At 37.7% G+C, this 21,978-nt stretch overlaps 1 long non-coding RNA gene across 1 annotated transcript in view; it reads left to right on the forward strand.

Moving 5' to 3' along the window:
- Positions 1–15,729, forward strand: part of LOC117816288 — a 44,769-nt gene extending 29,040 nt beyond the window's left edge. The window contains exon 2 of the long non-coding RNA XR_004631920.1: positions 15,349–15,729. This is a non-coding gene — a long non-coding RNA (uncharacterized LOC117816288). The remainder of the gene's footprint in view (positions 1–15,348) is intronic.
- Positions 15,730–21,978: the final 6,249 nt, after the last annotated feature.

The following is a 21,978-nucleotide window of genomic DNA, read 5'->3' on the forward strand; positions in this document are numbered from 1 at the left end:
ACTGGCATCATAAGAGATAATTCACTCAGTAAAAGTGAACATCCTCACAACTATCTGCAAGTATGCACATAATAATTAGGGGGTTGAATGGGAACACGAACACAAACACTTCAGTTACAGTTTGTGACCTTTCCATGAGCTCCTCGCTGTATAATTTACCGCTCTCATTAGCTTACCTTCCCTATTATGTGCAATTTACCACTCAGATTAAAGCCTGATGACCAAATAAAGATTGTTATAATAAGTGATTCTTGGCTTACATTATTAAAAGTGGACCACAGTGTCACATTCATAAAAGTGACTTGGGTTCATTTTGGATGTGTGCATGTGTCAATGTCTACATGCCTCAGCATGTATTCAAGCATGTGTTTACAAGGTTGCCTGTATACTTGCTATGCATCACTGCTTTATATCACCTGTAATGAGATTACGGGTGCTACTTTTCATGGTCGTGCAAAGAATGGCAGGAAGAGCGTTGTACAAGTTGCTATTTTACTGACCTTGATATGCACTTTCTCAATTCTGATATAGTTTTATCATTGGCGAAGTGCATACATGGGACCAAAATTGGGGAAGGTCGAGACAAAAAGAAAACAGCGTTTAATTCAAGGAGTGAGCATGAGTTTAAAACAACCCTATATGTTTGTTTACATTGGTATCTACCAAATGCATGCCACAACCTGTGTTATAACCAGTGTTGGATCATAAGGCTGAATTTTAAGTAATATGGTGAGAGGTGATAGGATTTTTATATACAAATCAGTAATCACCCAGAAGATTGTCTCATGCTATTTTTACACTCTTTTTGGAAATCTTGGACAGTGTCCTCTGCTCTGAATAGGATAGGGACCAACTGGCTTGTTCTCAACACAGAAGTTCAGGAGTGAATGAAACAAACCGGCCTTTAGGTCAATATTTGTATTACCCTCAATTTTCGTCACTGAAATTATTAGTGCATGACCTTTTGGTACAAGAAAGTCTGTGTCGACTGTTGCTGATTTTTGCAAATGCCCTCCTTTTAGTCGCTGTGCTCTATGCAAACTTTTTTGAAAATAGTTAAACTTTTGGAACACCACCGTGTTTGTCAATGTTACTTTTTGACCTCTGACAAATCAGAATCGAGAAGGGGCGGGACTTCCAAAATCAACTTAGTCAACAACAGTGGCAAAGGTCCATACTGCTGGAGCCAGATTTAACATTTGTCTTTAGATAGATGTTTTGTTTGAACAATATTTTTGAGGGAAATATTATGTTTAGCCTTATGGAGTATATTTGTTAACTAGTTGCTTACCCAGGGTTGACAATTAAATGTTTTGAGTTAACCTGCGCTGCGTGTGTGTGACGGGTGTGTGCTCCTCCTCGAGCCTGCAACAGTCAGCGCGCTGATAGGCATTCTTTGAAGCAGTGGTTCTCAAAGTGGGGTCCTGGGACCCCTGGGGGTCCGCCAACCATAGTGTGGGGGTCCGTGAAATAATTAGAATACATTTCTAATAAATTATAAAATTGTACTGTGTCATTAAAAACAGCATATATGCCATTGTTAGGATACCATTTAGTGGTTCGAAGGGATATCTGTGTCTTGCTACTGTTAATTTTCTGAAAGCTTTTAAGATCAATTACTTGAAAGTATAAATGCTGTAATGTTGAGTCCACAAGGAATGAAATGACCCTCTGTTTTAAAGTATAAAAGTGGTATTTACTTGATTCAAATTGAAGTGTTATCTGTTTATCACTATGGAACATGTCTGAAGTATTTACATTGATAAGTTTTACAATACAAATAGTTCCAAGGGCATCTAAGAGTGCAAATGGTAGAAAGCATGTGCTTAATATATGTTCTAATTATGAGGGGGTCCTTCGAAAATGTTCTCACCTGTAACGGGTCCCTGGCCCCAAAGAGTTTGAGAACCCCTGCTTTAATGGTGCTGTGATTTGCTCTGTTCGGGGGGTTAGATGGCGGAGAGGAGCAATTTTCCAACCACAATTTATGTTATTAAGTTTAAGCTTGTTTTTTTGCTGTTTGTAAACCATAAAAGTGAACCGGAGTATGTCAGCATTAAATTATTTCAGTTACTGCAGCCGACTACTCTGTGCGTGCTTTGTGGAAGATGTGTGGCCAAAGGACAAAACTTTCGATTAGCCTCATCACATCGGAGGAGATAACTAGATTATTTTTTTAAGGTTCAATTTCCATGGCTAGAGCTGTTGCTAAGGGTATGACACAGTTTCTATCAATTGTTTTTACATTTCCTTTGTAAAATGTCACTGAATGAAAGCAAACATGAAGCATACAGAGCATTTTAAGACAGACTTGACTGTCACTGCTATCAATATTGCAATTTCATTTAGTAATAGCACTTGTAACAGTTCCTTATAAAATCAACAACACCAGTAATCATACAGATTCCTAGTTATTATATATATTATCATCATCATCACTAGCATTAATATGCTGTGGGATGACTTCAGTAACCTAGCAACAGTAAGTGTAGATGAGAAGCACTCTGAATTTGAGGTTGAGGGTGCTGTCAGCTTTGAAAATAGTGTTAGTAGCACAACCCCACAAAGTCTTGAACAGCTTTTTATAGGTAGAATATTTGTATTGTTAGCTACAGCATCAATGAGGTTATTTGTTTGCAAAAATGCTCTCTAAAGTTTTTGATAAACTTTGGTCCTGCCAAAAGCTTCCTGCATGAACAAATGCATGTTACAAAAACAACTCCTGGAGAAGTGGTTGGAAAAAAAGTCTTTCTTATCCAAATCTGTTGGGTTATATTTGAAAGGTATGAATACACAGGAGGTCACACATTTAGACACTATCTCTGCTCTTCCTGCACATGGAGTTTTTTCTCAGAACAGTGAGTATTGCCGTCAAGACCTGCATGGTCATGAAGGACATTCTCTAATCAACTACATGTCTGACCTATGAAAGCCTGTAACTATACATAAAAGCACTATAAGTGAAAGTGTCTCAGTTTATCTATATTGGCCTGAGCCATGTACCTACAACCTTGATTTAGAAGCTCCCTGCAATGGAAAGAACAGGTTGAGCAGCCTCACTTGCTCTTAGTGTGTCTTCATCCCTGCAGGTTGTGACTGTACCAAACCACTTTACTGTCCTCTCCGTGTGACCTCCATCAATATCCATCTCACCTTATTAGCAAGCTCGTAATCACCGCAGGGGACAGGGGCTCACGTTTTCACTGAATCATATCACCTCTCAGTGCTGATGTCAGGGCACACTGACCACTGCAGAAAGGGTGAAGAGTAGTTTTACACACGACACACATGATTCAGTATTTTAAAGGCACAACTGTGTCGTTATTGGGCTCAGACAGTTAACTGGAATTGTATCAGTTCTGTCCTGGGAGATTACTGGCAGTGTTATCCTTGACCCCATGCAGGACTCCTCAGGGGAACCGCCCTTTAATAGTCAAGAAAGGTTGAGGTGAAACAGTGATGGAATTGGTGTTAAAGGTTTGTGTGTGCATGTGTGTGAACCTCAAACAGATGACCTCCCCTAGAGCATTTTTTAGGGTCGACCTCCATTCAGCTGGGACTGATTTTCATCCCATAAATCCTGATTTGATCGACACGTAATATAATCACAGAAAAGAGAAAAGCTCTGAATGTCAAATGCTGGTAAGAATACCCCTTCTCTTTATCCAGGATGAAAAACCAGTATTAATTTCTCTATCCTGTACCTACCTTTATATTTTGATGCTCAACTTAGCCAAACATACCAACAAGTCATGGCAGGGTGTCATCAATATGCTTGATGTTGGAGTAAAAGTGAAACCTTCTAGTATGGTTCTGGTTTTGTTCCTCAATAGAGCTAAAGATATAATAATGAGTGAGAGGAGTGGTGCAGAGAGCTGGTTAACAATATAATTTTAGTAGCATTCAATTAATCAATCTGTATTCGTATGACACAAATTTCACAACAAATATTTTTTAAGATCCCTCCTCAAAAAGAGTAGGTGTAGACCATACCCTTTATTTGTTTTTGTCAGCATATGTTGCTATTTAGCTTACTAACTTAAGTATTGGCACCATTACTCCTTCACCAAGGGCATATAACATATTCATTTGTAAAGGGTTGGGGAAGTTTACATTGAGAAAAAGAACCCACTCCTGACTAGCACATCTACTTAGCTTAGCAAAAGAGCCTGTTTAAACAGTCAAAGCTCAGTGTTTCAAACAAACTCATTAAGCCAACACCAGTTTATTTAGCTAGCAAGCCGCAGTTAAATACTGCCTGCAGGTTACAAGCATATACCGTAAAAAAAATGTATGTCATCTTGCTCGTCTCGAAGTCGCCACAATGGCCGCAAAAAAAAAAATCGACATATAAATACATATACAGACATACATGTAAAAAAATAAACGCATTGGTTTAAAAATTATTCCTGCACTTGAATTTACATTGCAAACACTAGCATATCTGCTATTTAGCTTAAAACCCACAGAGGTAAAACTATTACAACTTACCAGTGACATTTGACAATGTAAAATGCTCTACAGTTGCAGGTTATGTTAAAACTCATGCATGTCTAGCAAATCCAATAGGCTTCAGAAATTATGGAACATCAGTGATTTAAACCAACTCATCAAGCTAACATTGGTTTAGTTTGCTAGCTAGCTTGCTCGGTACAGTTGATGATATCTGCTACTGATAAGAATAATCATAGCTGAACTGTAATTGTCGCTGACAGGAAATAAGAGTCTACTTTTTTCTGTATTTATCTTAAAACAACTAGGCTACCCTTTATATAAGATGTTACAAAGAATTTCAAATAGTAGATCTGTGATCTCTGTGAACTTCACACTGCTGTGTGTGAACAGCTTGACATTTCTTGTCTATCTTGGTGGAATCAGCGTCTCTCATACGGGTAAACCCAATCTCATAGTAATTACAGTTTTCATTGGACCAGAGGTGCTGCTCTTCATCTATACTCTGCAGGTGGTCTGTAACAGCAGAGTCTCAAGGGGGGGCTGATTTCCAGCTGCACCTGGGACTCATGGTGAATAATGTGCAGACTTCAGCAAGACATTACGCTAATGATATTCTGCCCTTTAGTGATGTGCCGACCTTTGATATTTGGGGTACTATATTGAAGCCATCACTCACTGCTATTGCATATATGGTAATGTTTTTATAAAACAATTACCTGTCACTGTTTGTCAAGTTGAAGGGTCAGACACTAATTGGATCTTACCAATTAATGCCTTTTTACACAAGCCAAGATATTAAAATCATCCCAGCACTGATAAAAGGCTACTTATAAAACAAAAAGATAAAGAAGACCAGTCAGGCATCTAATTTCAACCACATGACACCAAACTCAGACTCTTGGAGAAGACTGGTGTATTCAAGTGAACTGTTGTTGTAACGCCAAACAAATGGGTCTTTCTCAGAATTCCCTTTTAATCCCTTCTGATAAATGAAGTGTGAACTGAATCACTTTGATTTCAGTTTGCTCTGTTGATTTCACTTTTCTTTGTTTGCAACTCTTAGTTGTCTTCAATTTTTCAGCCCCATGACTATGAGATGTATTGTCTTAATGATTTTCCCTCCTTCATGTTTCATTTTAAGACATCAGGCGAAACTTGATATGACATTAAATAAGTCTGAGCTTGTAATTTTTTGACAACCACTGTACTGTAGAGAGCTAGATGCACATTTCAAACCCAGGAGCTATACTGATAGTAAATGTATTTTATACAGACTATGAGATTAACCTATGTTTGTGTTACTTTAAAATGCAGAAGTAAGTTGGTGCTTTGTTGGGTTTTACAACATAGGCATCACATACTATCAACGACGCAACACTAGCACACCTAAGGGTTGTGTCTCAGAAGCCTGGTTTTACTAATGGGCAATTCTTCAGGTCCTAAAAAAGAGTAATTTAGTGATTTTGATCACACCCATGTACAGCTTGGATGTCACGTTGTCATGAAATATATCCCAAAAGAGATTGGTGCCAGGTAATCATCTTAATTACAGCAGATAAAATCTAAAACAGATTACCACTGTAATTATTACTGATCATGTCGTAGATCTCCTGCTAATGTTTGACAGAGCAGACAAATGTTCATCTGAGGGCTATAGCTTATTGTCTTGGCATTGCAGGAGTAAATTAAATATCAAGCTGTTATGGTCTAACTGGGGATTTTTAAGCACCTGAACTGCAGGGAAATTAAATAAAAATGTAATTGAAGAGTGAAGTGGACAGTTAAGCAGATTTAATGTTCTGGAGACGTGCACCACGTCAGTATGACATGTCATCCCTCAGGTGAATTTTGGATCATGAGGTTTAATTATCAATGAGTATAAAAGATCATGATCACATTTTTACATGTGTGCCAGGGCGATAAGTATGGAGCAGGATACCCTAGCAAAATGTTGCCACAAAAAGTTCACTGAGTAATATTGCCTAATTAATTGTACACTAACAAACACTTCTTGGAATACTGTTTTTGGTTGTGTTTTTTTTCACTTCGAATAAAATATTGCATTGAAAGTGCTGGCAAGGTCTAAATTAAGTGACCTTTGTCAGTTGACCCTCAGCATCATGGTCACAATTGTCAGAGGACCTTGTGGACCTTTGTCATTGTGTTCTGTTGATAGACCTTTAGAGATAGATAGATAGACCTTTTTGTCATTACAGTGCACAAGTACAGTAAAATAAATTGGATAACTGAAAAGTGGAGATGGAAGCTGCTGTGTTTGTGTGTGCCGCCATCTTGCCCCTGATTTTTTAACCATTGCCATAACAGCAATTCCAATCATGGGAAGTGGTTAGAGCTTAGTAAGGTTTCGGCAGGTGAACTATGTGGATGAAGAAAACATACTTAAGACATTGTGTTACGTTTACATGTGGTGGGAAAAGCCCTGTGATTGAATGTTGACCTTTGCAGTGCCTCTTGCCCAGTTCTGGGTAGTACATGTTCCAGTTCCCAGTACTACTCTGCAGATAACTGATACGGATGATGAATGGATTGATCCAAGGATGGATAGATGGTAGAGGCACCACCAGGGATTTTGGGCACCATGAAAAACATCAAACATTGGGCCCCACCAATATTTTACGACCTCTGTCAGTCATGGGCTTTTCTCTCTCAGATGGATGGATGGATTGATGGATGGATGGAGGGTGGAACCTATTTTTCAAGAAATGGTTACAACCTGTAACCCCAAGTAAAACCCAGAATCCCAGTTTTAAAATGTTTGTGCTAAGGTTGGCCAAATTGAACAAGGTGGATTGGTGACCTTTAAAATTGCTGGTAGAGGAGTTATTTTCTTTTGTCTAAATTAACCTATTCCCCCCAATTTACAGCCGTTCTTCCCAACAAATAACATATTCAAAAGCAAGACGGCCATTAATGGCATTTCAAACACTTTTTAGGTTGAGTATTTACTAAGTTTGAGAGATACTTTTAAAAGCAAACTCAAGACCTACTTTTTTAGTCTCGCTTTTTTATTCTGATAATAGTTTTAATTCACCATACTTTATTTATTTATTTATTTATTTATTTATTTATTTATTTATTATCAAGTTCAAATTTTAGTCACTTTTTAGGATGGGAGGTCTTTTTAGTTTTTAAATATTTTCAATGTATTCTATTTTAATTTTTTTTATACACAGCACTACACTCTCATTGCATGAAAAGCGCTTTACAAATAAAGTAAATGATTGAGGATTGATTGATACTGACTCGATTTAGATGATTGACAAGCCTTAACAGGAACATTCTATTTCTGGCCCTAAAAAGCCACTTAAAAAAAAACCTTTGAGTAAAAGCCAGCACTTCAACTTCAATAATGGTGTAATTTTCAATCTTTTGTGCTGGATTTGACCCATTTCTTTACTGGTTTTCACCCTAACGATAAAAACAGCATCTAATTGCTAATCTGCTTGGCCTTCAGATGCTCACAGACAACCGCTCCACAAAATGGTTTCAACACTGCTTCATGCTGCTCACAATTGGAGCTCTGAAAGGCGTCTCACAGGGGATAAACTAGACAAGCATTGGATCTCTCCCAAGATGGAGAAGCAGTTAAATCTAATGTGGGAAACAATGGCAATACATTAGCAGTGCCTATCTAAGTCATGCATTCAAACATTTCATCCCTTTATATCAGAGGAGGCGAAGTGTAACTACTTGGTAGCCAAAAAAAACATTGTGATATTTTCACTCTTTTTTAAGGTACTTTTCATAAAAAATAAAAGCAGCCAATCCATCTCAATCTTGAGAAGCAGCCAATTTACTTTTACAGTTTGAAAAGTTGAAAAGCGTGGTGATTTGACATATGAAATAAAATGTGTTATCAGGATTTAAAGCTCCAGTGAAAAACTTTCAGCTTGTGTCCATTTTGGTGCCCCTTGTGGACAATGGCTGATCTTGCCCTGTACAGGTGTTAATAAAGTATTTATTTAAAGTATTTTTTTTTTTGACAAAAATAATGAACACAAGAGGAAATGTAACTAACATAAGCAGCCAGTTTTATGACTTAGAACCAAATTACTTGGTGTTAAAATAGATAATGTACTGTCCTGGTCCGACCAGATCGATTATATTGTCTCCAAGGTGGGAAAAGGAATAGCTATTTCAAGAAAATGTTCTGGATTTGTTCCACCTTCTGTCATGAAAGATCTTGTTAGGTCACTTGTTCTGTCACACATTAAGTACTGTCCGCTTATCTGGTCAAGTGCTGCTGAAAAACATCCAAAAATAACTTCAAGTTGTACAAAATAGAGCTGCCAGATTGGCTCTTAACTGTTCTTTTCGTATTAATGTGCTTGAGATGCATAAAAGATTATATTGGCTAATTATGGAGGCTAAATGAAAATCACGTTTCCTGTCATTTATGCAAACTGTTATATGGAACAACACACCACAGTTCTTTTGTAATATACTCAAATATTCTGGTTTTAATCATAGGTATACAATGCGTCATGTGAGCACTGATTATCTGCTAACACTAAGTCCTAGAACTAACTGTATGATGAAGTCTGTTCTTTTTAGAGGTTCCTCTGCCTGGAATCAACTCCCCACCAACATGAGATCAAAAACAGATTTTCTTTTAAAAAGTCACTTAAACAAATTCTGATAAATTCCTCATAGACATTATTATGCAATCACTGTTTTGAAAGTCTTTGTTTTATTAATTTTTGGTGCCATGTGTTTGTGACAATTTTGTTTTTGTTTCCATTGTTTTGTAGTTTAATGCTACTTATCGTTTATTTGCCCAGATACTTCGTTTATTTTTCATTTTCATTCTGGATTTTTATAATTGGCTGCTATTGCATCTTTGTTTTATGGAAAATGTGTGATTTTAAATAATTGTTTTTCTTGTTTTTTGTTGTTGTGTGGACCCCAGGAAGACTAGCAACCACAATGTCGAAGCTAATGGGGATCCTAATAAATAAAGAAATAAAGAAATCTGAGTAACAAACAGCAGTGACAAAAATGGAATACATGAGATCTTTGATGCCTCATCATATTATTAAAGCTCCTGTGAGGAACTCCCTGTTTGTTTCGATTGTGGTGCCCCCAATGGATAAAGCATTGATATTGATATTGATATTGTCCTTTAAATGTCCAGCTAGACGATATATAAAAGGCTGCTTCTTCAGCATGATGTGAATTGTCTTGTGTGACACCAACCCCTCATAGTGGTTGATAGCACTGCAAGCTATTACTATGAAGCACTAATCCTTGTCTCTGATGGTCTGGTATACGTTTGTAGGTCATGATGAGACATCAATATTAAACTCAGTCTATTTCATAACCTGCTAAACACCCATCAGAGGAGCTTTAAAAAACTGTATAGGGGGGAGGCGCTGGTGGCCTAGTGGTCTAAGCGCCCCACATACAGAGGCTACAGTCCTCGTCGCAGGGGTCGGCGGCTCGATTCCCGGCCGGTCAACCATCTCCTGCATGTCTTCCCCTCTCTCTGCTCCCCACACTTCCTGTCTCTCTTCAGCTGTCCTACAAAATAGAGGGAAAAATACCAAAAAATATATAACTTTAAAAACTGTATTGGGTCATTAAATTATTTCACATGATGTCAGATTTTGGTCTATGTGAAACTTCTGTTCTTGAGTCCTCCTTTCTGCTCTAAAGGCGCATCACGTTTTTTATTTAAATGTAAAGATGGGTGTAGTTTCACAGCGGTTGACCGATCAATGGTGTGATTCCAAGAATATTAGTCCAGCAGACAGATAAGCTCAACCTGGTGGGGTTTAAAGGAATATTAAAGAAAACACAGGCGGGGGGCTTCAGTAATCCCACGATAGCTTGATGATTCCATTATCACTCACGCGCGGCATATTTATTCTTAAGCCTACGTTTACCTCCATCTGAGAATATCTGGGTTATGGTTTGTATCTGCATGCGCACGTCAATAGGATCAAGCTAGTGCAACAGAAGCATAATCTGTTCCTTTCACATACAAGCTTTTGTCTGTTTGTTTCTTTTCTCTTTCATGAGACAGGGTCTGTTGGATGAGTATAGTGGTTGGTATTTGCTTATTTAAAAGAAATCATAACTGGTGACAGGTATTGGTTATAATTATAGTCCTGCAAATGTTCAATTTTATTTATTTTACTTTATTACTTGTAGCAATGCTCAAACTGGAACACTCCTCTAAAGCAGCAGTCTGCACAGCATGCAGCTTTCACACAGGCCTGTTTTAATGAGCCGTAAATGTCTGTTTGATGGGCTTATGTTTTTACTAGCTGATTATTTCCAAACAAAAAAGCTTTACAATAAGAGGAATTAGAATAAGACTGATACAAAACCACTTTCATAGGACCAATGAATGCAGTCATATTTAATAGTGTTGAAAGTACACACCTTGCATTGTCTGTTTATTTTTGTTAGCACTGTTTTATTTTACTCTTTGAATGTGCCATCTGGGATGAGTGCCTTTGAACCACAGATAAAACTACATGCTGACAAAGGATCTAATCTGACAGCTTTTTAAGAGAAAAAAAACTCTAGCACAAGCTGGAAGGTTTTGCTTCACTGTCAGTCTCACTCAACAGTTCTGCTTTGTTGGTTTTCAGAACAGCAGACCTGAACAATTCTACCAGGAGAAGTCAGCGAAACAGTGCTTTGCAGCCTGTCGTATGAAGACTTATTTGACAGCTTTGGAATGTTTTTTATTTTACTAGTTAGAGTCCATTGTTAAATTAAAAGCAACTTTTTTCTAGGTTTGGGCTTTTATGGATTTATTAAGAGGAAATGAGAGTGGATAGAGCAGGAAACTGGGGAGAGAGAGTGGAGTAAGATCAAGCTGCATCCTCAAAACTCAAGAAATGACGTAAATGCGTAAGTGCAAAAAACTGCAGTTCCTCAAGTGTCCACTTGGGGCCGGCTGCAGTAGCACTGAAGGCCACTTGCACATCCTTTCAAAAAAACCATCTTCACAGCAAAAATAAAGATGTTTACAGCCTGGTTCAAAAAAACAATTCTGGTCTCATTTCTCTAACGGCACACACTGTACAGAGGTGAATTTTTCTATTTCTTCTTATATTTGAATATATTCAAGTTACGAGTTTTGCCTAGTTAAGGACATGGCTGACTTGACTGACAGGCAGGCACACTCTAGCTGCAAAGAGGCTCAAGGTCCACCTCAACCCTGCCTCTTTGCCTCATTATTGGTCAACTGAAAGTTAGGTTGAGTTAGAATTTCCAATATGGCGACCGCCGGCAATAGGCTTCAAAACATTGCTTCAGAAAGAAACGAGTGATTTCACAGAGACTAAATCAATGTGTTATACAGCTGAGTCAGTTTAAATAGACACAGCCTTCATACAACTTTATCTCAATTTTTTGGCCTATAGACCTAACGCACACATTCCTAGTTCTGGACATGTTGAATCCTCCTGTTATGTTGTGGGTTAGATAAACCCATTTTAAAGGTGAAAAATCTAAAAAAAAAAAATGTTAGAAGTATTTTTTCGCTATGAAACTTCTTCTGCTTTGCTTAATTAGTGTAAACAACATCTTAAATACAAATGGTTCCTTTCACACATTTGCAACCCCCCCTGCATGTTTATATTACATAGATACTGTTCATTGGTCAATTTGACCCTGCAGTCAAAGTGGAGGCTAAAAGGGGTCAGAAATGTCAAATACTAAATGTTTCTTTGCAACTGTGTGACATACTTCCCCCCAATCACTTTCAAATGTACATTAAAACAAATTTAACAGGAATTTTCATAAAAAATTAGTGAGTTATCCTCATTGAACCATGATCTGTGAGAATTAAAGAACACCAATGCACTAAATATTGACTTAAATGTTTAGTAATGGAGTTAATAATGAGATTTAAAACATGTTTATTGAGATTTTGGGGGATTCTGACACTTTTTTTAATCATTAAATATGCCCCGGGTCAATTTGACCCAGGAACATTATAGCTGTCAACATTTTCGCTCACTGTGAATTTTGTCTTCAGAAATTGTAGAATAATGATGTTTTTTCAGGGTGCTTTGGGTTGTCTTGTTTACATGAGTTTAAAACATAGTTATCATCATTTTAAATTAATGATGATAATGATAATCATTTTAAGAATGAATTAAAAACCTCTGTCTAAAATGTTTTAAACATTACCTTGACATTACTAATAGTGCCTTTTTGATAAAACTCAAGCTTCAAAAAGTATTTGTCCACTTCCATGATATGACTTCACACGTACTTCAAATCTATTTGTGTAATCTTTTCATATTTTTGAGGGCCATTGCTTTTCATTCTTTTCATTTATGTAAACTTTTAATACTTCACTCGATTAAGCAGACACGCTACACCTAACAAGTAGGGCCCATAAAGCACAAAAACTCATTTGTTATCCAATACAAGGGGATTGAATCGTCCATCTTAGAATCACTAGTGTCCTCTGCGGTATATACCTACTTCATCTCATTGTCTGACACTAATGAGTTGGAGAAGAAAATGGAACAGTGAATAATAGATTGTGTCGTGCAACAAAAAAGGTCACAACCCAAGGTTGTTATTGTTACTTTTAACAGAGAGCGGATTAACCCAGTGCTAGGGTGGCTTTCACTGAATCGCATGCTAATGAGCACATTAACAGGCTGGATGTAAGGCCTTATGGGTGTCACCTGCTGGGTAAAAAGAGGACACCTGAGTTGTGATGCTGCACCAGTCTAACAGGAGGGGAAAACTGGCAAAAAATATTTTGAATTATGACGATGATGAAAATTGAGGACAAAAAAAGTTTAATTTAATGGATGAGTCATTAGAGACATTGTTACCATAGCAACAGTTGTTAAAGCATGTGTAAGGAACAAACTATTCCGGTCAGGCAGCCCTCAAATCATAAGTTTGAAACCCGACCCTGCTCAACTGTGGTTGTTTTAGCGTGCAATAACAGCTATTTGACTGTGTAGCATTAGCTTATCAGGTGGGTATATAAAATTGTTAGCATTCAGTAAATATACATGTGAATAACAGGAAGTGAGACCTTTCTTTAACCCTCCTGTTGTGTTGTGGGTCAAATAGACCCTTTTAAAGTGTATTTTAGGCAATATATGCCTTCCAAACCAGCTTAAATGCAGCTTAAAAATCTGGGCTGCACATGACAAAAGAGGTGTGGTGTAAATTTATGAACATCACTTCATAAATAAATATATTCAAAATTTAAAATAAAATAAACATGTCATGTAAACTATTGTATTTATATTGAGGGCTTTCCAATGTACATTAAAAAAAGTTTTTACATGAATTTTAATGAAAAACGAATGAGTTATCCTCATTGAACCATGATCTGTGAGAGTTAAAGAACACCATATGGACCAAATCTTCATTTAAATGGTTAGTAATGGAGTTAAAAATTTGATTTAAAAAAAATGTGTATTGGGATTTTTTGGGGTTCTGACACTTTGGGATAATTGAATATGTCCCGGGTCAACTTACTGCTGTTCCAGAGAAACTAACATAACAGGAAGGCTAAAAGACAACATAAAAGAGTAACTTTTTGTGATTTACTACTGGGGTAAAAAATCTTACTTTGAAGCTCCAGACAAGGAAGTTGTGAGTAAGGCCAGTTTTTGTGCCTCATGAGCAAAGCAGTATTATCTTATACTAATCTTGTCATTCACAAAGGTAGTGTTTTTTTATTTTATTTTTTTTTTACAAAAATCTCATCCTGCTAGTAAAAGTGTGCTGCCAAAACATCGTCTTTTATAATACCCTGATTATTCAAAGACAGCACTGAAAATATTTTCTCTTTTCTGTACTGTAAACAGTAAAAGACTTGTCTAACATCCACCAATGCACATTTAACATATAATTACCTTGAACATATATTTTCAAGGTAATTATATGTTAAATGTGCATTGGTGGATGTTACCTTGAACATATATATATATATATATATATATATATATATATATATGTTCAAGGTAATTATATGTTAAATGTGCATTGGTGGATGTTAGACAAGGCTTTTACGGTTTACAGTACAGAAAAGAGAAAATATTTTCAGTGCTACTATATTTCACAGAGAGCGAAATAAAAGCCATTAAGAATTGCATAATCCCTGATCAATTATTTATGAACCTGGTTACATGGCTGAGTCTTCTAGCATAAGACCAAGTCAACTGTTCACAGTGGGATTGGTTGGAAAGTAGTGTCTCCAAATATTTGTTAATCTGCTTACTGAATTGTTGTTGCTTCTAAGAGGAAGACACAGGCTTCTACAACAAATAAAACAAATGTAAGTTTAACCTATTTAACATATATTTTGTTTAAATGGATTTAAATTGTAATTTCAAACCTCAAAGTTTCTCTTCAGGAATCAAGGGTTCATAAGTTGTTTTCCTGAGCTAACTTCAAACATATGGCCGACCCAAGCTTGCGAAAACCGACCTCAGAGAGTTTCTGCCACGAAAGACGACCTTGATATGTGAAGACTTGGTAAAACTGTTCTCAGTCTGTGTTCATTGATCTTTAAAGTTCTTGCAGAGCGCTGTCTCTTTTTCCACTCCATGCCCCTATTTGTGAAAGATGTAATGCACTTGCTAGTCTCCTGCTCCCTTAATCCCTTAACATGCTTCAGGCTTGCAGAGCCAGAGAGCACTTGTGCAGAAAATGTTGTACAGTACACTTGCTAATGACAGAAAAGTATACCCGAGCGTACCCAAGATGCTCCTGTGGCACTGTGTGGGAACAAGGTACAGCACCTCAGCACACTCTGCGTCCACCACAGAGACTCCATGTTTCACTCTAACTTGTTTAGATTTTAGGAACATTAGGAGGTGTTGCGTAAGAAGTTCAGTTGAGTCCTAATTTTCCACTTCATTCCACCCTCAGGATGTCTAAATTCAGCTCTACAACAAAATGCAAGCTATCAACACTTTGAACAAGTCTTCTTCCACAAAGATGATGCTATGTGACAAGCACACCACAACAAAGAAGAGTGTGCTGACCTGAAATGACTGCTGGAACGTTCTCTGTTGCATAAACTGAAGGACTTGTGTATGCTCAGCATGAAAAGTCTATTAATAGAAGAGACAAACCCGAGGAGTTGAGCCTCCAAAAATAGCAGTTTCTTCATCTTTCTTTAATATACTTATGCAAAACTTCCAGAAATAGAAACTATTCAAATATTTATCAATTTTGAACGCATCTCTGGAATTGGTGAGAACACAGAAATATGCCTTGTAACAAAATAAAAATATTTCTATTTTCTTATGCTTTATTCTGTTTGGCTGCATTTTTTTTTTTTTAGAAATGTGTTTTTTTCTTCTACATTTGGATGGCTATTAAAATGCTTGTTCTGCATTGATGCAACATTAACATTTGTTATCAGGGCTGTCAAACTATTAACATTTAACTGTGATTAATCACCAAATATAAATAATAAATTGCGATTAATCACTTTTTTAATTTCATTCTTACAATTTCATTATTTTGCATTTCAAAACAGTTTTTAAGACCAAATTAACATGTAAAGTAATGCTTGCTAGTGTCTTGATTTTAATTTATTATTCAAATAAATGCTGCACTGCTACTACAGTGTGATCCAATACCATGTCTTAGAGGTAGGAGACAGCATACTGTAGGTTTTCTGCATAGTGTTGTCCCTCTGTATTTCAAACCAATCAGTGTCAATATAGTGTGCAGTAATTCCAAGATAAGTTTGATTACTCACTGACGTCCACTGATCCCTGGTCACAGTGACAGCATTTGCACTTTTCAGGAGTTCCAGTTTGGTTTCCTTCTCTGTTTCATAAAACTTAGAAACAGTTTCATAAAACTTTCATACACGTTTACTGAAGTTCCACAGGTGCACACTTGAGACCTGCCTCAAATGCTGAATAATTCCCATTGGACTCGATGTTAACATGCCAATTTTAACTGCAGAAACTCATTTTGATTATATTAGGTCTTAGATTTATGAACAATTGGGCATAATCGGGGGTGTAGCTGATTTGACTTAAAGGTGGGTGCATTGTATCCGTTTGCCAGAAGGCTAAAAGCCTGCCTCAGCTCCGCCTCTTGGCCAGTTTCCGGGCTAACTGAAAGTTTGTTGGAATCAGAATTAACCTCAGACCTCATGATGCCTTTTTTAAAAACCATTGAATGGCACCCCTGAGACTACGACCATCATTACAACCCACAGTCTGATGAATGTATGAACTGTGTAGCCTCGGATGCTCACGTTTTCCAAGAAAAATTACCCTCAAGGGACAATAAAGTTTATCCTTATCCTTTTTAATTCAGCCTGTATAATTTAATCAATTTCACTTTCAGTAATTATCTTATTGTAAGAAGTAGAAGGACGAAGCAGAAGAGAAACTATCATAGTAATTAGAGCTACTTTAAATTTGAAAATTACATGTAGACTGTTACTATTATTAACACAGCAGAAATAACAGTCCTAATAGAGTGACTACTCCATGAATTGATGGGTTGTGTAAGACAACCAGTCATCCAAAGTGGCCTTTAGTGGGGCAGCTTCTATCAGAGAAGCTCCATGTCATAGGAGAGATGAACTTAGTGACCAGCCGGGTGCACAGTTCAGAATATTTGTCCATGTAAAACACATAAACTCCCATTTTGTGCCCATGCCATCCCATCCTTCACAACACCTAATTTCTCCTCAAGGGCATCAGCTTTGCAGTGACACAGACTTTCCATTAGCTCTGAGCTAACACTGTTGTCAGGTTACTGCACTGCTACTCTGCTACTACTACAAAACATGTCCCAACACACTTACAGAGTACTGACTTGTTATTCTTCTACACTTTATATAGGCTGCTAAAGGTGCTGATACAAAGAAGATGCGGCATAGGGAATATGAAGAAGAGCTATATGGAAGCTTGACATGAAGTTTGAGATTCGAGATATGTACTCTGGTTATTTTTTATAGCTAACACTCATGTCTTTCCTGTTTCTGTGGTTATTTATTTTGTCACATCAGCTGTTTAGCATTTGTAACTTCATCTTAGGCCTACCACCAATTATTTGTAGCTGATAATAACCACAGAAAGCTGTGCCTAGAGTTACCAGATGTGCTGACCAGTTGGATTCGTCCCCTCTTGTCCCTGACTGTGTTTGACTATATTTTTAATTGGCTCAGTAATACAACCTTCTGGCCACACATGTGGAGCTGTAGGTACCACAGGGAAAATGATTAGTTGGAGCGGCATACTTAAGGGTATTGCTTTAGGGGACTGGAGGTGTACTAGTGCAAACAAACTGCAGTGAATTGACAGTTTACAGTGGCTGCTGCATCTGTTGCCATTCCTGTAGTCACATTTCTGTCAGACTGGTGGTAAAGGAACAATCAACTCTAACATACTACAGCATGTGCTTATACAATGTATGTCTTATTTCAGATCGTTTGCATTGTTAAAGCTTTTATTGTGAGCAAGCTTGGCTGTTCCAAGTAGGTCTCAGTTTAACAGTTGATAAGCTGGAATATCTCAATGCTTACTTGCTTGTGCAACAAGTGTTGAGAAGACTTGTTGCTTAAGTTGAAATTTTCGATCTAGTCAGTAAGAGGGGGAAGCCTAGTGATGTTTCAGGATCAAAAGCTGCGGCTCTGAGAGACAATGCTTTATAGTGAATCAGAAGAGCCGGCTCGCATCGAGAGAGCCGGCTCCCAGTTTTTAGAGCTGGTGGCAGGCCAAGGCCTCAGTCTTTCCACGTCTGGTGAAGGTGATGGAGGGGAGGCTGTGTATCGTGGCTACGTCTGTTCCTTCCGAGAGAGTGTTCTCGAAGACAGGGTAAATACTCACTGAGAGGAGAAATCGGATCAGCCCATCCAAGCTGAGGCATCTGACTTTTCTCAATGCCAACCTGCACTGAGGACATTAATACTGTTTGCTTGAGTTTGGTTCTGGTTCTGTTTGCTTGAGTTTGATTCTGGTTCTGTTTACTTGAGTTTGGTTCTGGTTCTATTTGCTTGAGTTTGGTTCTGGTCCTGTTTGTTTGAGTTTGGTTCTGGTTCTGTTCTGTGGATATGTTTGCAGTTTTTTGTTAATTTGTACAATAAAAAAGTTTGATTAAAATACTAAACAAAAGTAAGAATGGTTTTGTAACAGAATAAATGCACAAAATTGGGCAATTATGAGGCTTCTCATAAAAACAGTACGTAAAAGGGTTTTCAACAGACAAACCATTAGTTTTTGCAAAGTTAAGGTAAAATATACGGCTACAAAAGATCCTAAATTAAGAGCCGTTTGGAAGTCAAAAGAGCCGGCTCTTCTTTGGGAGCAGAGTCAAAAGAGCCGGCTCTTTTTTAGGAGCCGAGTCAAAAGAGCCGGCTCTCTGAAAAGAGACGAACTTTCTATCACTAGAAGCTTGGATGTCATTACAGGGGGATTGTATTCCACCTGCTTTTGCTCTCTATACTGACTGCCCTGCATACAAGCCTGCTAATACATGATTACTGACGCCAATAGAGATCAGACTACAAGTGTGATCCATGCAGAAACAAGGAAATGCTGAAAATCCTGACCCTTGAGTACAGATTCTACGTTTCTATGAAAAATCTATAAACAGAGATAAGTTCATGGCAGATGTACGTTCACCAATAAGTCTTGTTCCACTTGAGGTTTCTGCCTGTTAGAAGCAGAGTGCTTACTTGTGTTAGATTAATGTTGGGTGTCTCTAAACAACATAATAAAGAGTCTGGTCTAGACCACTACTACAAAGCAGGATTTATGGTTATCAAGGTAACTCTCTGGTTTTTAATACTTTGAAGGTGCACTACCTCTTACAGCGGTAGATTCCCATGGGAACTGATATTGGGCACTGAACCTGCTCTCATCCCTGTTTGGGATAACAAATCAACATGTAAAAAACCTGCCAACTGACCAATCAGTCCTCTCTCAGACAAAGAGCGGAGGAGGGAAAGAGACCAGCACTTTTTGTATCCTCTATGATTTTATATAATAATGAAATATTTTCATTGTACTCCATTGATGTCATCCAATCACAGAGACTGATGAAAGCACCAAAGCTTTTTACTCGTTGAATTTATGAGATATAAAACTAAGCACACCTACTGCTTTATCGCTTTCATATTAATTTTTTACCACACCAATCCTTTTGAGGGTCTGCAGCTGAAATATCACATCTCATATTGAGTGATATGCCACGGGAGTAACTCTGTCAAACAAAAGAATTCAGTAGAGTAAAGATGAGTTGTTACAGTCAGATCTATGGGGATGAAAGTGATACTACAAACCTAGTTTGTGAGGGTTTACCGCAGCCTAATGACCACTAAGTACGCCGGGTATGTTGACTTTGCTTTGTAGTACAGGCCTCTAAAATGTTTGTGAAGTGCCCTGAGATAACTTTATGGTTTGGAATTATATAAAATACATTTGATTAATTGAGGAGAAAAACAAAACTCAAACCATTTTGGTTCAGTTAAAGGGGACCATCGCGGGACAGCTCTGTTACCAAGCAGGACTCTACAGGTCAGCATAGATTACCCCTGCCATGAGGCTACAGTATGAAGACATGTTAACCTGGCTCAGTTTGGCCAGGATAAAAAAACAGTACAGTACTGTCGTTGTGGTTATTCTTTTATACTTGCATTCAAATAGAGTCCTCAAGAGGTCATTTGAACTTTGAGCAACAAACCCCAACACGAGGTCATCTTTCTTTTTTTAGATCAGACACTCAGTCAATATGGGCATCCCCGTCTTCCATTTACAGTTCTCCGACCTGGGAACTGTAATGTGTATCCATCTGTAGGACATGCAGAGTGGTGTACTTCCCCACATGTAGGATATATATTTTGAGAGTAATCAGTTGAGTGCACCTCTCTCCGTATTGCAAATGCATTTAATGGATCACACAAATACCAAGAAGAAAGGATAAGTTTGGGTGAGATGGCATTTTACTGGTTTGCTGGATTTATAAAGGTTCATGCAATTTAAGAGGGTCAGTTTTGCAGGGAAAAATCAGCGGGTCTGAAAAGCAGCTGTAAATTTGCATAGATATATTAAAGGATGGTTAGGGCTGGAAAGGGAAAAATGTAATTAACCTACCCAATAGAAATCAACATGGCAGCAGAATAAGCATGAGCACATCACGAAAAAAAAGTACGCAGGAGAGAAAATAAATTAGTTCAAATTTAAAATAAAAGCTTCTTAGGAAGCAGATGAAAGCAGTAATAATGACTCAAGACAAAAAGTGACTGTTTAATGCCACCAAACAAAGAGCGAAAAAGGAGCTGTGCCTCCTGGTAATTAAATCTGAGTTTGACTTTTACTGAGCTGTTAATAATGCACTATAACCACTGCAATCATGCTGCTTGGGAATTTTTTTTATGAGCAATCGTTTTATGTCTTACAATTTCTTATTAAATCAGTTATATATTTGTTTAATGACTCCAAGTGCATTACTTGAACAAACCTTTTTACACCTACAGACGTAGGTACAGTAGGTGCGCAATAAGCCGCAGCCTTAAATTAGATCCTAATTGCAGGAGAGCAAATAAAGAGCTCTTATATGTGCTGCATTAAAGGTTCTGTAAGTATGTTCTCAGTTATTTTAAGAAGACATTGTCAAGTTCTGTGGAGTCTGAACTGCAGCTGTATGAGTCGTCGGTATCCTCTGCTTCAGAAAGGTCCTGAAATATTGCTGTTAACAAGTCCCACTAGTAACAGCAGTGTCTCTTGGTTTGTGGGCATGGGATCACAGTCGACATTCTTGCACTAACAGGTAACTTGGGATCAGTCATGTCCAGTTAGCACTGAAGTTTCTCCCCTCTTTCCTTTGATTCGTTGAGTGTCCTTGATCTTTAAACTCAAGTTCATATAGGTGTCCTCTTGTGTCCACAGTAAATCTCTCTTTTTTGTTTATTGTATTTTTCTTTCTTTCGAAGCCCACAGACATGAACAGCTGATCAGTGCGCTGCTGGCAGAGGAACACGAATGTGTCCTGTCCATGAAAGTAAAGCATTAACACATTTCTAAATAGAGTGTACACTTACATTTACTTTAAAATTTAGAACAAAATGTTTTTGCCTACAATTAGATGTTTAAAATTTTCCCAATGGCATTGTAGAGTTGACCCTGTCAGCAGTAGTTTATAGCATACCTTCCGTTCCAGTTATGTGGCTGGTTTCCCCAAAAAATGGGCCAAGCTGACCATGATCCACTGTGATGCTGGCTGTTAGGATGCTGGTGGTTCCTCTCCTCTTAACAGCTGAGGATGAGGTATCCATGATTTCCAAAAAGAGTGTGACATTTTTAATTTTTCAGATCACGGGACTGTGATGCTGGCTGTTAGGACAGTTTTTTGCTTGCCTCAGCCCATCTTAAAGGGATATTGCAGGTTTTTTTTAAGTGGGGTCGTATGACTTACAGTACACTATTGCTCCTGCTAGCCACAATGCGTGCCAGTGAGCTCTTCCCCTTTAATTAGAAAATTCCCAGAGGACCGGCCTATTTCGCGTAATTTCGAAAAAGTTAAGAA

Source organism: Notolabrus celidotus, chromosome 7 (genome assembly GCF_009762535.1).
Source record: "Notolabrus celidotus isolate fNotCel1 chromosome 7, fNotCel1.pri, whole genome shotgun sequence".
Taxonomy (NCBI): domain Eukaryota; kingdom Metazoa; phylum Chordata; class Actinopteri; order Labriformes; family Labridae; genus Notolabrus; species Notolabrus celidotus.